Raw genomic sequence first — 13,595 nt, forward strand, 5'->3', positions numbered from 1 at the left:
CCAAGAGGGCTAGAAATGAACTTACGCTTCTCTTCCTCTAGAACTTAAAGCCAGATTTAAAGTCAAATTTCTGTTGAACAGAATTTGTGTCATTGTTTCATGGTTCAGAGAAACGTCAGAAAAATACCTACTATATTTTATTATGGGATCTCTGTCTGCGGTGAACCACTGCAGTTAAACAAATATATTCAACTCTCATGGAATAATTTGTCAGGCAGGGGCCCGCACAAGTCACATAATTTTCTTTATTTGCCAGGTCACAGCCACAATTTCTAAAGAATTTCTTTTCACTCTAACAAGCATTTGGAAAAGGATGACAAACTTTCTGTGATTCTTGTGCTAGGTCTGGTCCCTTAAAATACCTTTCTAGGGCCAGCAGGTGGTGTAGTGGTTAAGTTCACATGCTCTGCTTTGGCGGATCCCGGAGGCAGACCTGCACACCACTCATCAAGCCATGCTGTGGTGCTGTCCCACAGATAAAATAGAGGAAGATTGGCACGGATGTGAGCTCAGGCCCAGTCTTTCTCACCAAAAAAAATCCTCCACATGTCTATGGACAGGTAATTTTCAACAAGGGAGCCAAGAACATACAGGGGAGAAAGGAAAGTCTCTTCAACAAATGGTGTTGGGAAAACTGGGCAGCCACATGCAGAAGAATGAAAGTAGACCATTATCTTACACCATGCACAAAAATTAACTCAAAGTGGATTAAAGACTTGAATGTACGACCTGAAACCATGAAACTTCTACAAGAAAACATAGGTGGTATGCTCTGTGACATTGATCTTAGCAGCATATTTTCAAGTACATGTCTGACTGGGAAAGGGAAACAACAGAAAAAATTAACAGATGGGACTATATCAAACTAAAAATCTTCTGCACAGCAAAGGAAACCATCAACAAGACGAAAAGACAACCTAACAATTGGGAGAAGATATTTGCAAACCACTTATCTGATAAGGGGTTAATATCCAAAATATATAAAGAACTCATACATCTCAACAACAGAAAAACTAACCACCAAATTTAAAAATGGGAAAAAGATCTGAACAGACGTTTCTCCAAAGAAGATATACAGATGGCCAACAGGCATATGAAAAGATGTTCAACATCATTAACTATCAAGAAAATGCAAATCAAAACTACAATGAGATATCACCTCACGCCTGTCAGAATGGCTATAATTAACAAGACAAGAAATAACAGTGTTGGAGAGGATGTGGAGAGAAGGGAACTCTCATACCCTGCTAGTGGGAATGCAAACTGGTGCAGCCACTATGGAAAACAGTACAGAGATTCCTCAAAAAATTAAGAATAGGGCTGCCATATGATCCAGCTATTCCACTGCTGAGTATTTATCCAACAAACATGAAAACATGAAAGTGTAAAGATACTTGCACCCTTAGGTACATTGCAGCATTATTCATAATAGCCAAGACTTGGAAGCAACCTAGGTGCCCATCAGGGAATGAATGGATAAAGAAGATCTGGCATATGTACACAATGGAATACTACTCAGCCATAAAAAATGATGAAATCTGGCCATTTGTGACAACACGGATGGACCTTGAGGGTATTATGCTAAGTGAAATAAGTCAGAGGGAGAAAGTCAAATACTGTATGATCTCACTGACAAATAGAAGATAAAAACAACAACAATCACATAGAGACAGAGATTGGATTGGTGGTTACCAGAGGGGAAGGAGGGAGGAAGGAGGTCAAAAGGGGTGACTAGGTATGTGTGTGGTGATGGATTATAACTAGGCTTTGAGTGGTGAACATGATGTAGTTTACACAGAAATCTAAATATAATGATGTACACCTCAAATTTATATAAAGTTATAAACCAATGTTACCACAATGAAAATAAAGAAAAGAAAAAAAAATAAAAGAAAATGGAAAAAAAATGTCGTTCTGCACCCAGGATCTGGGTCCACAATACTGTTACTCACACACAACTGCCTAGTCAGCTGGGATAGCTCTCATTTCAAGCGGCAGCTTTTGGGCCTCTACTAAACCCTTTTAAGTGAAGGAATATAATTCCACTATTCTATAATTTATTTAACTCAATAACCTGATTTTGGGCTTATAAATTATCTCCAATTATAATTTACATAAATTATGATCTAACAACTCCAAATATATTCCCATATTCTGAAAAATAATCCGTTAAAACGAACGCTTAGAAGTAAATTGCTAGGATACGTATACAGTCATGCACCACATAATGTATATTTCAGTCAACAATGGACTGCACATATGATGGTGGTCCCATAAGATTAGTACCGTATAGCCTAAGTGTGTAGTAGGCTATACCATCTAGGTTTGTGTAAGGACAGTCTATGATGTTTGCACAACGAGAAAATCACCTAATGATGCAGTTCTCAGAACGTTTTCCGTCTTTAAGCAACACATGCGTGTATATATCATTATATACATTATATATAATGAAATCAGTTGATAGGCAAGAAGGCATCTTATTATTTCCATTTGCAGTCTTTTAATTACAAGTAAGTTTGAACATTTGTTTCCATATGTTTCTTGGCCATCTGTATTTCTTCCTTCATTAAATTACCTTTTCATGACCTTTGCCTGTTTTCTATTTGGGCTTGTTCATCTTTTTCTCATTGGTTTCTAGAAGTATTTCTTTAAGACAATTGGATATGGTACAACTAAGATAGTGTAACAAAAAGTTTCCAAAATATAATGGCTTATAGGAAACAAGTTATTTTTCTCTCATGTAACAATTTTGAGATGAGCAGTCCAAGTTAGTGGGCTGGCTCTGTTGCACACGAACATTCAAGGACCTGAGTTTCTTCCATCTTGCTGCTCAGCCATCTTCTAGATTGCTGTCCTTGTCTGTGTGGATACGTTGGGTGTAGGAAAGCCTGTGTTCTAATTCTCAGAGAGAAGGAAGAAGCATGGAGGCTATTATATACAAGGTTTTAAGGCCAAGACCGATACATGGCAAATGTTACTTATTTTCATCTAAGTGAGAATTTAGACATAGCCATAACATACCTAGGTGCAAGGGAGGCTGAGATTGTATTCTCCAGAAGTGTAGCTTTTTGTCCAACTATGACTCTTCTATGAAACAGATGGAGAATGGATTCAGATAGACAACTGGTAGTCTCTACAACAATGGGTTAATTTCCACTTGTAAGTCACTAGGATTCAACGGAAACCTTACTTTCTATGAGAAGTCTTCCATAACTTCCCTGCCCTAACAGTATAATTAATTATTCCTTTCTCTTGCCATTTTACCTTATACTTATGTCTATAATTATATAATATATTTCTCTTATTGAATTATGTTTTCTTCTTCCCCATTAGAATTCTTCTAGAATTCTTCTAGAACTTCTTCCTGCTAGAATTGTGAGCTTCCTGTGAGACTACGTCTCTAAGTCTTATTCGTTCATTTTTTCCATCCAACTCCTAGCAAAATGTCTGGCATATGTTAAGTATTCAATAAATGTCTTTGAATGAATTAAGTAATTAATAAAGACATCCTGCCTTTTATTTAAAGTAGTTTGTACCTTGAAAGTGCTTTATACGAATATTATTTCATTTGATCCATATAAGAACCCAAAGAGGTAGCCATTATTATTCCTAAAAGATGTTAAGTAAGTTTGCCAAAGTCAAATAGCTAGTAGGGTAGAATTTCAAGACCACTTCTTGAGCCACCACACTAAATACTACTTTGATTAAGATGTTACCTACAAGTAGCCTTCCACTTTTGAGTAGAATGAAATAGGTCATAGCAGCACAATGCTCCTGTGCAGGAATCAGAAAAAATGTATAAATTACAAAAGCACATTTTTAGACACCAGAGAGCTGTGAGACCAGGTGAATGGGAATTTCAGAGAAGGAGGAGCTCTTCTGGAGTAAGCTGATAATCACGTGCTGTGTTCTTCCTTAGGGCGTTTGCTGATTCTAGGCACTGAGGGAGAATTAGCCTTAGCCTATACAGTGGAACTCTGATGGAGGAAAGAGAAACCAGTGAAGTTTTGTGCAAGGCTGGCATGACCGATTGGAAATTTGAGGAGATGCAAATGTGGCTGGTTTCACCATGAGACATATGTTGAGTGCTGAGGTTGTGTAAAGGAAGCTGAGAGGCTGGGTTTAGAAAAGGAGAATGAAATCTACAATTCTACATCGCTTAGTAAGCAAAGTCTCTCTAGAGGGAGGGAGCCTGTCTCAAATATATAGCTGGTCTCTCCTCAAGACATCTGCCATACTTGAAGTGGTAGAGAGAAGAAGTCTAAATAGATAAGGTCAGAATCTCCAAAGGGCAGAGCAGAATGTACTGTTCTCTTTCAGGACAAAGGAGGCAAACACTGCCAGGTTCTCAATCAAAAGCCTTGGAGGAACATGTCCAAGGAAGAGGGATGAACTAGAGCAGACCTAGTTTACCGAAATTACAATGAGGCCCTAACCCAGCTGAATCCCTGGTTAGACTGAGGCAATCAACCTCTCACCCTCCCCACTGAAGCAAAGGGAAACTCTCTCTGGAGGAAAATGTCCTCTGGCACATGATTCTTCTATACACATCATATAGAACACAATAAAAATTCCTAGATATATGAAAAAGCAGGAAAACGTGACTTAAAGTCAGGAGAAAAATAAACAATAGAAGTAGATCCGTGAATAAATCTCATATTGGAGTCAGCTGGCCTTGAGTTTTTGAACAACCATAATGGATGAAAATGGATAAAAAGAATAAAGAGATGGAGAGTGTTAAAGGAGAATTGAAATTGCTAATAAAAGAATCAAGTGGACGTTCTAGAACAGAAAAATACAATATGTGAAATTAAGAACTCCTTGGATGAGTTTACCAGCTATATTATGCATGCCTGGAGGAGACACAGGGAACGTAGTGGAAAAGTAGGCAGAGATCAGAGAGAAATTTCTTGAAAGATAGAGTTACACAGAGTGAGATATGTGAGTTTGCTGCTCTTCAGCTGAGTATATTCCTCAACAACATGAAGCTCAGGTAGCAGAAAGCTAAAGCCTTACAGGCTTGAAGTGTAAGAGGAAGGAGATTAAAGCTAGCAGAGAAGTTAGAAATTCGGGAAAAATCCTTAGAAGCTAGGAAATCACAGAGAAGGTGAGCCACAAAATCTGAGAATATTCTTTATCCGAATATTTGGTTGACTAATAAACTATGTAGGAAAGAGACCTCCCAAGGGGCCAGGATTGAAAAAAAAAAAACAGCAACTGAAGGCTATGAAAATAGAGAAGAGATATTAGTAGCCAAATAAAAGTAGGGAAGACAAAATTTACTGTTTGATCCCAGGCAAGTTAACTACCAACTGCCTAATAGAACAAAAGATCAATAATACTTGGAAGAACACAACAGACTCTAAAGTCACTTAAACGTTATCTACAGTTTACAATTTTCAATGAAAATTTACTAGAAATCCTAAAGAAACAGCAAAGTATGTCCCACACTTAGGTGAAAAGGCAATCAATAGAGAATGACTCCAAGTGCACCCAAATGTTGGATTTACCCTAAAAAGACTTCAAAGCAGCTATTATAAAAATGTTCAAAGGATTAAAGGAAAATATATTCTAAGAATTATAGGACAATATAAGGGGTAGTGAACAGATAGGAAATCTCAAAAGAAGAATGGAAGCTATTAAAAAAGAACAAACTATGTACTAAAATAAAATAACAAATGATTAACACAAACTAAGGCATGAAAAGAGGAAGAGGAACAAAAAATAGCTGAGACAAGTAATAAATAAACAGCCAAATGTCAGACCTAAATATAACCATATTAATAATTACATTCTTCTCAGAGGTCCCATAACACCTGCCAGTTGGGTGATTCGCTCAAGGACTCACACAACTCAGCATAAAATCAAACTGATGGCTAAGGCTTATCACAGCAAAAGATGCAGAGTAGGAAGAGAAAGTGAAAGACATACATAGGCAAAGGCTAGAGACGTCACATGTGGGCTTCTGAGTGCTCCCTTTTTCTATGAGCATCACACAGGTGTGGTCTTCTCTCCAGCTGCAAACTGCATGTGCAAGATGTCTCTATCCAGGGAAGCCCACTTTAGTCTTGAAGTCTAAAATTCTGAAGGAGAATTGGTCACATACACAGGCACATAACTGCCACATCAGCAGCCATGGTGCAGATCCCAAACCAGATATGAGGCACACGTCATGAATTTTCATGTTTACTTTAACGCTGCTGACCACCTAGTTCATCTTGATCCATTACTTTAAGCATATAGAATAATATCTTTACCCAGTAACTATGTAAATGTTGCAGTAAATGTAGTTATTAGAATTTGCCAAGAGTCACTGTAATGGCTACAGAGATAAGCAAGGACTTAATAAAACATAGCTGCTGTGTTAACTCTTTCCTTGCAACACTAAATGTAAATGGACTAAACACTCTGATCAAAAGGCAGAGATTATTAGACTGGATAAAATCAAGAACCAATTATAAGCTGTCTACAAAAGATGCACTTTAAATGCAAAAACACAAACAGATTAACAGTAAAAGGATGCAAAAATATGTACCAAAGAAGTTGGAGAAAGCTGGAGTGCTTTTACTAATATTAAACAAAATAGACTTCGAAACAAGGAGTATTACTAGAGACAAAGAGGGATACTTCATAATAATGAAAAAGTCAATGCATCAGTGTCATAATTATGAAAAAGTCAATGCATCTGTGAAATATAGCAATTATACATGTGTATGTGCCTAATTGAGCTTCAAAATACATGAAGCAAAAATCTGACAGAACTAAGGGCAGAAATAGCCAAATGCACAATCATTGTTGGAGATTTAAACATATCTCTCTCAATAATTGATAGAACAACTAAGCAAAACAACAGTAATGATGAACGAAACTAAAATATGTGGGTGTATTGGTCAGGGTTCTCCAGAGAAACAGAACCAATAGAACATATATACATAAAAGAGGAGATTTATTATCAGAATTGGCTCCTGCAATTATGGAAGCCAAGAAGACCCATGGTCTGCCATCTGCAAGTTAGAGAACCAAGAAAGATGGTGGTGTAATTCAGTCTGAGTCCAAAGAACTGAGAACTAGGGAGCCAATGGTATAAGTCTCAGTCTGAATCCAAAAGGCCCAAGGATCGGAAGGCTCAATGGTATAAATCCGTGTCTGAGTCTGAAGGTCTGAGAATCAGGAGTGCCAAGTCTGAGGGCAGGACAAGATGGATATCCCAGCTCAAGCAAAGGCAGCAAATTTGCCCTTTCTCTACATTTTTGTTCTATTTAGGCCCTCAACAAATTGAGTAATATCCACCTGTACTGGAAAGACAATCTTCTTTACTCACATTCAAATGCTAATCTCTTCCAGAAACAACCTCACAGACACACCTAGAAATAATGCTTTACCAGCCATTCAGGCATCCCTCAGCTCAGTCAAGTTGCCACTTAATTTTACATGCCACTTAATTTTTATTAAATTTGAAATTAACCATCACAGTGGAGTTGACTTCTCCTCTCTCCATACTTCCCCTTAATCTCTTCCTTAACTAATAGGTTCTAGAAGGCGTTGTTCCTGAAGAAGGCCAGAACCGTTTGGCTTCCTCTATGCTTCCCAAGGCCATGACCACTTCTGAGATTCTACATCAGTTAGGATATTTTCAGTCACAAGTGACAGAAAGCTTAATTCAAACTATATTACAAAGCAAAGGGAACTTATTCCTTCAGGTGTGGATCAATCAAGGTTAAACTTCTCTTTAATTTTCTTAGTTTTCTCTTTGTGTGTTGGAATCATTCTGAGGTGAGCATCCTATGCAATGGCAAAGCAATGATGACAGTTCTAGCTTTACATCCACACTCCACAGAAAGAAAGAAATGTGTTCCAGAAGAGTCAGCAAAAGTCCTGGAATTCACTATTGGCTTAGACCATAGGCCCATCTCTGAGCTAATCACTGCAGTCAGTGCAATAGAATGTCCTCTTTTGGCCCAATACATGTCTTTTGTTCCATCCTCAAGTTGGATAGTTGAGGGTAGGGTAGCAATGGATCTCCAGTCGAAGTGGGGACTATCGGAAAAGGTCAAGTGAGGAATGAATATTGGGGGTCAACCAACAGGTGACCATTACAGTGCTTGACATAGATTCACACACACACACACACACGTATGTGCACAGACTCACCAACCAGCAGCAATTAAAAGCTTAACCAGGGGCTGTCCCCATGACCACATGGTTAAGTTCACATGCTCCTCTCTGGTGGCCCAGGGTTTTGCTGGTTCGGATCCTGGGCGTGGATGTGGCACCACTCATCAGGCCATGCTGAGGTGGCGTCCCACATGCCACAACTAGAAGGACCCACAACTAAAAAATACACAACTATGTGCTGGGGGGCTTTGGGGAGAAAAAGGAAAAATAAGAAAGTCTTTGAAAGCTTAACCAAACAAATGAGCATAAATCATTCACAGAGTATGTTAGAGAAATAGACTCATATAGAAGAAGGGTTTTGTTAAATTACAAAACTACAGTTTAGTGAGCCAGAGAGGATAAATTATATATCACATTGTGATGGTTTTCTTTCATCTTTCCTGCAGCAGGTTTTGTGTGAAAAAGAGCACTGACTTTCCTTTGCACCTTAAGGCTTAGCGCTTGAGAATTTTTCTTGTACTCTCAAGTATAGTCACATTACATCAGATTTTAAACCAAGACTTTAAACATTTTTTTTAAAGTTCTAAGAATGTTCCACGCTTATGACTATATAAGCACTACTGAACTTGGCATTCCGCTTCGTCTCCTTCATTGTTAGATTAATGTTCATGTAAAAGCATTGCTGTAATTACAACAATGGAGGGTTGGCAGACACCCTCTGTGAGTATCAAAGGAAAACTAAAGCCTGAAGAGCATATCTAGTAAAGAGGAAAGGGCTTGGTTGACAGTGGGTGATAAGTTCTCCAAGTTAAAGCTCATTTAGTATAAAAGTTGGAATTACTGAGCTGGAAAGGATCTCAAGAGGTCATTTGGTCCAGTCTCTGGCTTCTAGGCAACAGTACACATTAAGATTATTCAAGACTAAGAGTTAATTGTATTCTGCGTAGCACTTTTTATTTTTCCTCTTAAAAAATTGATCAAACAGTAGGGAAAAGCCCAATTAATTCTTAATTCAAAGCTTACTGTATTTTGTGGTTCTGAAATATTTTTCAAAAGGTTTCTAAATTCCAAATCCCCGCCAGATAGAAAGCAGACATTCCAAAATAAATATTTCACTGTTTGCTCTGCTGGTGTGATATGCGGCAATAATTTTCTTATTACCACAAAAGCCAAGGAAAGCCCTTGTAAGTAGGATCAAACTAACAATTCTGCATTTCTGAGACTGTTGCGGGATAGTTTGTTCTTTAATTTATTCAGGGATTATTAAGCACACAATCCAACTAAAATGCTCAAACATATTAATTATATATGTAAACAGCTTATATTTGTCACATACTTCATGAAAGCATACTACTCTTTTCTGCATATCCTACTGATTTATATATAATCAAAATTATGATAGTAACATAATTTTGTACAACACTATTTGCTCCAGCAACTCAATTTACACTTCTAAGAGTTTATCCTGAAGAAATAATCAGAGACGTGAGCAAAGACATATGCAAATGTTTATTACAATATCATTTCTAATAGCCAAAATTGGAAATCAGTAAAATACCCAACAATAGAAAAATAGTTAAGTAAATACAACAAAATATTATATAACCATTAAAATTATAATGTCACTGAGTATCCAATGTCATGGGAAAATGTTTGTGACATGTATCATTGTGAAAAAATATATAAACACTATGTACAGTATGATCTTGTTTTTTTAAAGCAAACAATATGATCTAAAGGAAATATACCAAAATTAATGAGTTAAATCTGAGTGGTAGGTATATATGTGATTACTACTTTTTTCTTTGTGCTCTATTGTATTTTTCTATAGTGAATATATGTCACTTTGATAGCCAGAAAAAAAACTCGTAACTATTATTTTTAATTCTTGTCTTTTAATTTAAGCAAATAAATGTTCAAAATATTCACAGCTTCTCTTCGTTTGGAGGACATACATAGGCACATATTATCGACATTTCTTGTTCAGTCTACATATATGCTGGACAGTCATTACCATAAATTATTACGTTTGTCATCTTGAAATAGTTCCACGTGATGCCGATCATATTTCTAATTCTTCTTTCTAATGTCTTTCCACTGGACTAGTGCTGCCATATTTCAGTAGTACTTTGAGAGTCTTTCCCAATGTTTTTCTATTAGATGTGGTGTTGCCTCATGTTGCAGTTCATTCTGGAGAAAGGATGCCTTCTCTGCAACTTTTCCTCCACAATATTATAGGCCTTCTTGGCAAATTCATCAATCCTCACTCTAATTTGAACTCATAAGTAATTTTGGGGAGATTTCACTAAAAAAACCCCTTTACCTCAGATGCTAAATATCATGTTGACCTCAATAAACAGAGAAGATTTCTTTTTACAAGGCCATATATTAATGAAAATGAATATATTCTACTTGATAGTGGCACACTCAATGAAGGCTTCTTCCTGTTAATTGCAAGTATATGCTTGTACATCAACTGCACACTCTTACACACTCTTACAAGGTACTCACCTGACTCTGCTATAGGTAGACCACATGAGATTGTGAAGAACATTTTAGGTTGCCCTAAAGAACGATACAACAGGTTTGCTTGTGTTCCAAATTGTCTCACAGATATTTTAATTGATTCATGCCTGTCTGCTTGGCTGCCCTCCTGAATAATTCAGTCCAAAGTGATTACGAAGGGCAGAGTGAGGTAGGTCTTTGTGTAGTGGTGGGCAGCAGACCAGTATGAGGTATTGTAGCCTAAGTAGAATGAGGAAGGCACCCATGTCTGGGTATGCTGGTGTCAGCAGCAACCCAGTGTGGGGAATCAGAGCCAATGAAGGGTAAGGAGAACAACCCCCCTTGGATGGGAGTTCTCGCACAGGGTGTTGGCGTCCAAGTGGGTTTAGGAAGTCATCTGCATGAGCCTGGGGGATTGTAGTGGTAGCACCAACAAGAGATTAGCAGTGTATGAGGGGTGGTAGTGATGAGGAGTCAATAAATAAATATATTGAGGATAATGGGAACCAAATTTCTCACTGTGGAAGAAGGGAGTTATAAATATGAAAATGGAGAAAACTAGAATGAACCTGTGCTATTGGATTGGAATTGGAGTTAGTGTGAATATATGGTTTTCAAAATACATTTGGATATACAGATATAGAAATAAATAGGGGCCAGCCTGGTGGCACAGTGGTTAAGTGCGCACATTCCCCTACAAGGGCCTGGGGTTTGCCGGTTCGGATCCTGGTGCGGACATGGCACCGCTTGGCAAGCCATGCTGTGGTAGGTGTCCCACATATAAAGTAGAGGAAGATGGGCACAGATGTTAGCTCAGGGCCAGTCTTCCTCAGAAAAGAGAGGAAGATTGGCAGCAGATGTTAGCTCAGGGCTAATCTTCCTCAAAAACAACAACAACAACAATGAAAAAAACAACCAAAGAAAGAAACAAAGAAAGAAAGTTTTCAATATGTATTCATGTATTATATAGACACATACACATATTCCTTAGCTCTGTCCACTTGGAGGGCCTAGGAGCAGCAGCAACACCCCAATAAACGTGAGCACACCTAGTGCCCAGATCTTGGTGTTTAAATACCATTTTTTACTAAAATGAACCAAGGCTTCCTAGAGAAATGGCTAACTCCACAGCTGGGGCAGGGAAAGTACAAGATGATCCTGGGATGCTCGAAGAATGATGAGGACATTCAAAAAGGACACTAGAGTTAGCTTAACTGGTGCTTTTACTGCTGGAATCTGGAATAATTTGAACTTCAAAATAAATGATAGTGACAAATTATAACCCACTGAAAAAACTAGTAATTCATGAGTTCACACTGCTATAAGTAAATAAATAAGGAGAAGAAAAAGTTTTCCTTACAGTAGAATTCCAACCAATAATTAGAAGGAATGTTGGAATTAGAAAATCACAACCTGGCAACCATGGAAGTAATGATGAATTGAGCTAAGAAACATCAATGAATGCTAAAACTAGCAGGTAAAAAATTTGATATTTACATAGTCTCAAAGAATCTCCCTACAAAATATTTGGACTTCTGCCCATTACATGTCAAGGTATTCCTTGTATGCAAGTCAATAGGGAAAATCAGACATCCCCAAGGAGAACAGTCTCGTCCTTTTCTGAGAATCCCAGAGTCTCAGCCTGCATATTCTGCCATTGAGAGTGATTTGCTGGGGCCCATCATGGCTAGTATTGAAGGTGTACTTGAATGATTCTCTGCAATGATTGCTACCTTGTCCCCAAGTTATGATCATAGCTGGAACACTTGTAATTCCCACTGTGTTAGTCCGTTTGGGCTGCTATAACAAAAATACCATAATCTGGGTGGCTTATACACAAATTTATTTCTCATAGTTCTGGAGGTTAGGAAGTCCAGGATCAAGGCGCTGGCAGATTTGGCGTCTGGTGAGAGCCTACTTTCTTGTAGATGGCTGTCTTTTTGCTGCGTGTTCACATAGTGGAAGGGGCCAGGGAGCTCTGTGGGGTCTCTCTTTTTTTTTCTGCTTTTTCTCCCCAAATCCCCCCAGTACATAATTGTATATTTTAATTGTGGGTCCTTCTAGTTGTGGCATATGGGACGCTACCTCAACATGGCCTAATGAACGGTGCCATGTCCACACCCAGGATCTGAACATGTGAAACCCTGGGCTGCCGAAGCGGAGCAAGCGAATTTAACCACTTGGCCCCAGGGCTGGCCCCTGTGAGGTCTCTTTTATAAAAGTACTAATCCCACTCCTGAGGGCTCCACCCTCATGACCTAAGCAACTTCTAAAGGCCTCACTTCCTAATACCACCACATTGGGTATTAGGTTTCAACATGGGAATTTGCGGGGGGGGGGGGGGGACACAAATATTCAATCTATAGCACCCATTAAAAAATCATGTATTAAGCAATTAACAGTATATTCCAGATCTTAGAGCTTTGCCTAATCTAAGGTGTTCCAGGTTTCTGGGCTGGTTCCTCAGGAGGAGGTACCAGTCCTTCAGCACATCACACAGATTTGATAGAAAAGGAATGTCCACAGAGGTGAAACTAGCCCTGAGGGGACAATCTGTGGGATCCCAAAGCAGCACAGTCCAACAGAAATATGACGCAGGCCTACAGCCAGGGCACACGTATAACACAAAATTTCCTAATAGCCGCACCAAAAAAGTAAAAAGAAATAGGTGAAATGAGCTTTAATAATATATTTTATTTAACCCAATATATTCCAAACATCATCATTTCAACAAGTAACCAATAGAAAAATTATTAATGAAATATCTATATTCCTTGTTTATACTAAGTGTTCAAAGTATTCATGTGGACTAGCCACATTTCAAGTGCTCAATGGCCATATTCGGCCACCTTATTGAACTGCACAGTTCTAGGGTCTTCCAGCCCTATGAACACTGGCAAAGCAGTTGTTGGCACCTCTCTTCTAGGTAGAGTCAGGCCAGTTTTTTGTGCACCCCCATGGGATTTTTGTGCCCC

Source organism: Equus quagga, chromosome 15, assembly GCF_021613505.1.
Source record: "Equus quagga isolate Etosha38 chromosome 15, UCLA_HA_Equagga_1.0, whole genome shotgun sequence".
Lineage (NCBI taxonomy): Eukaryota > Metazoa > Chordata > Mammalia > Perissodactyla > Equidae > Equus > Equus quagga.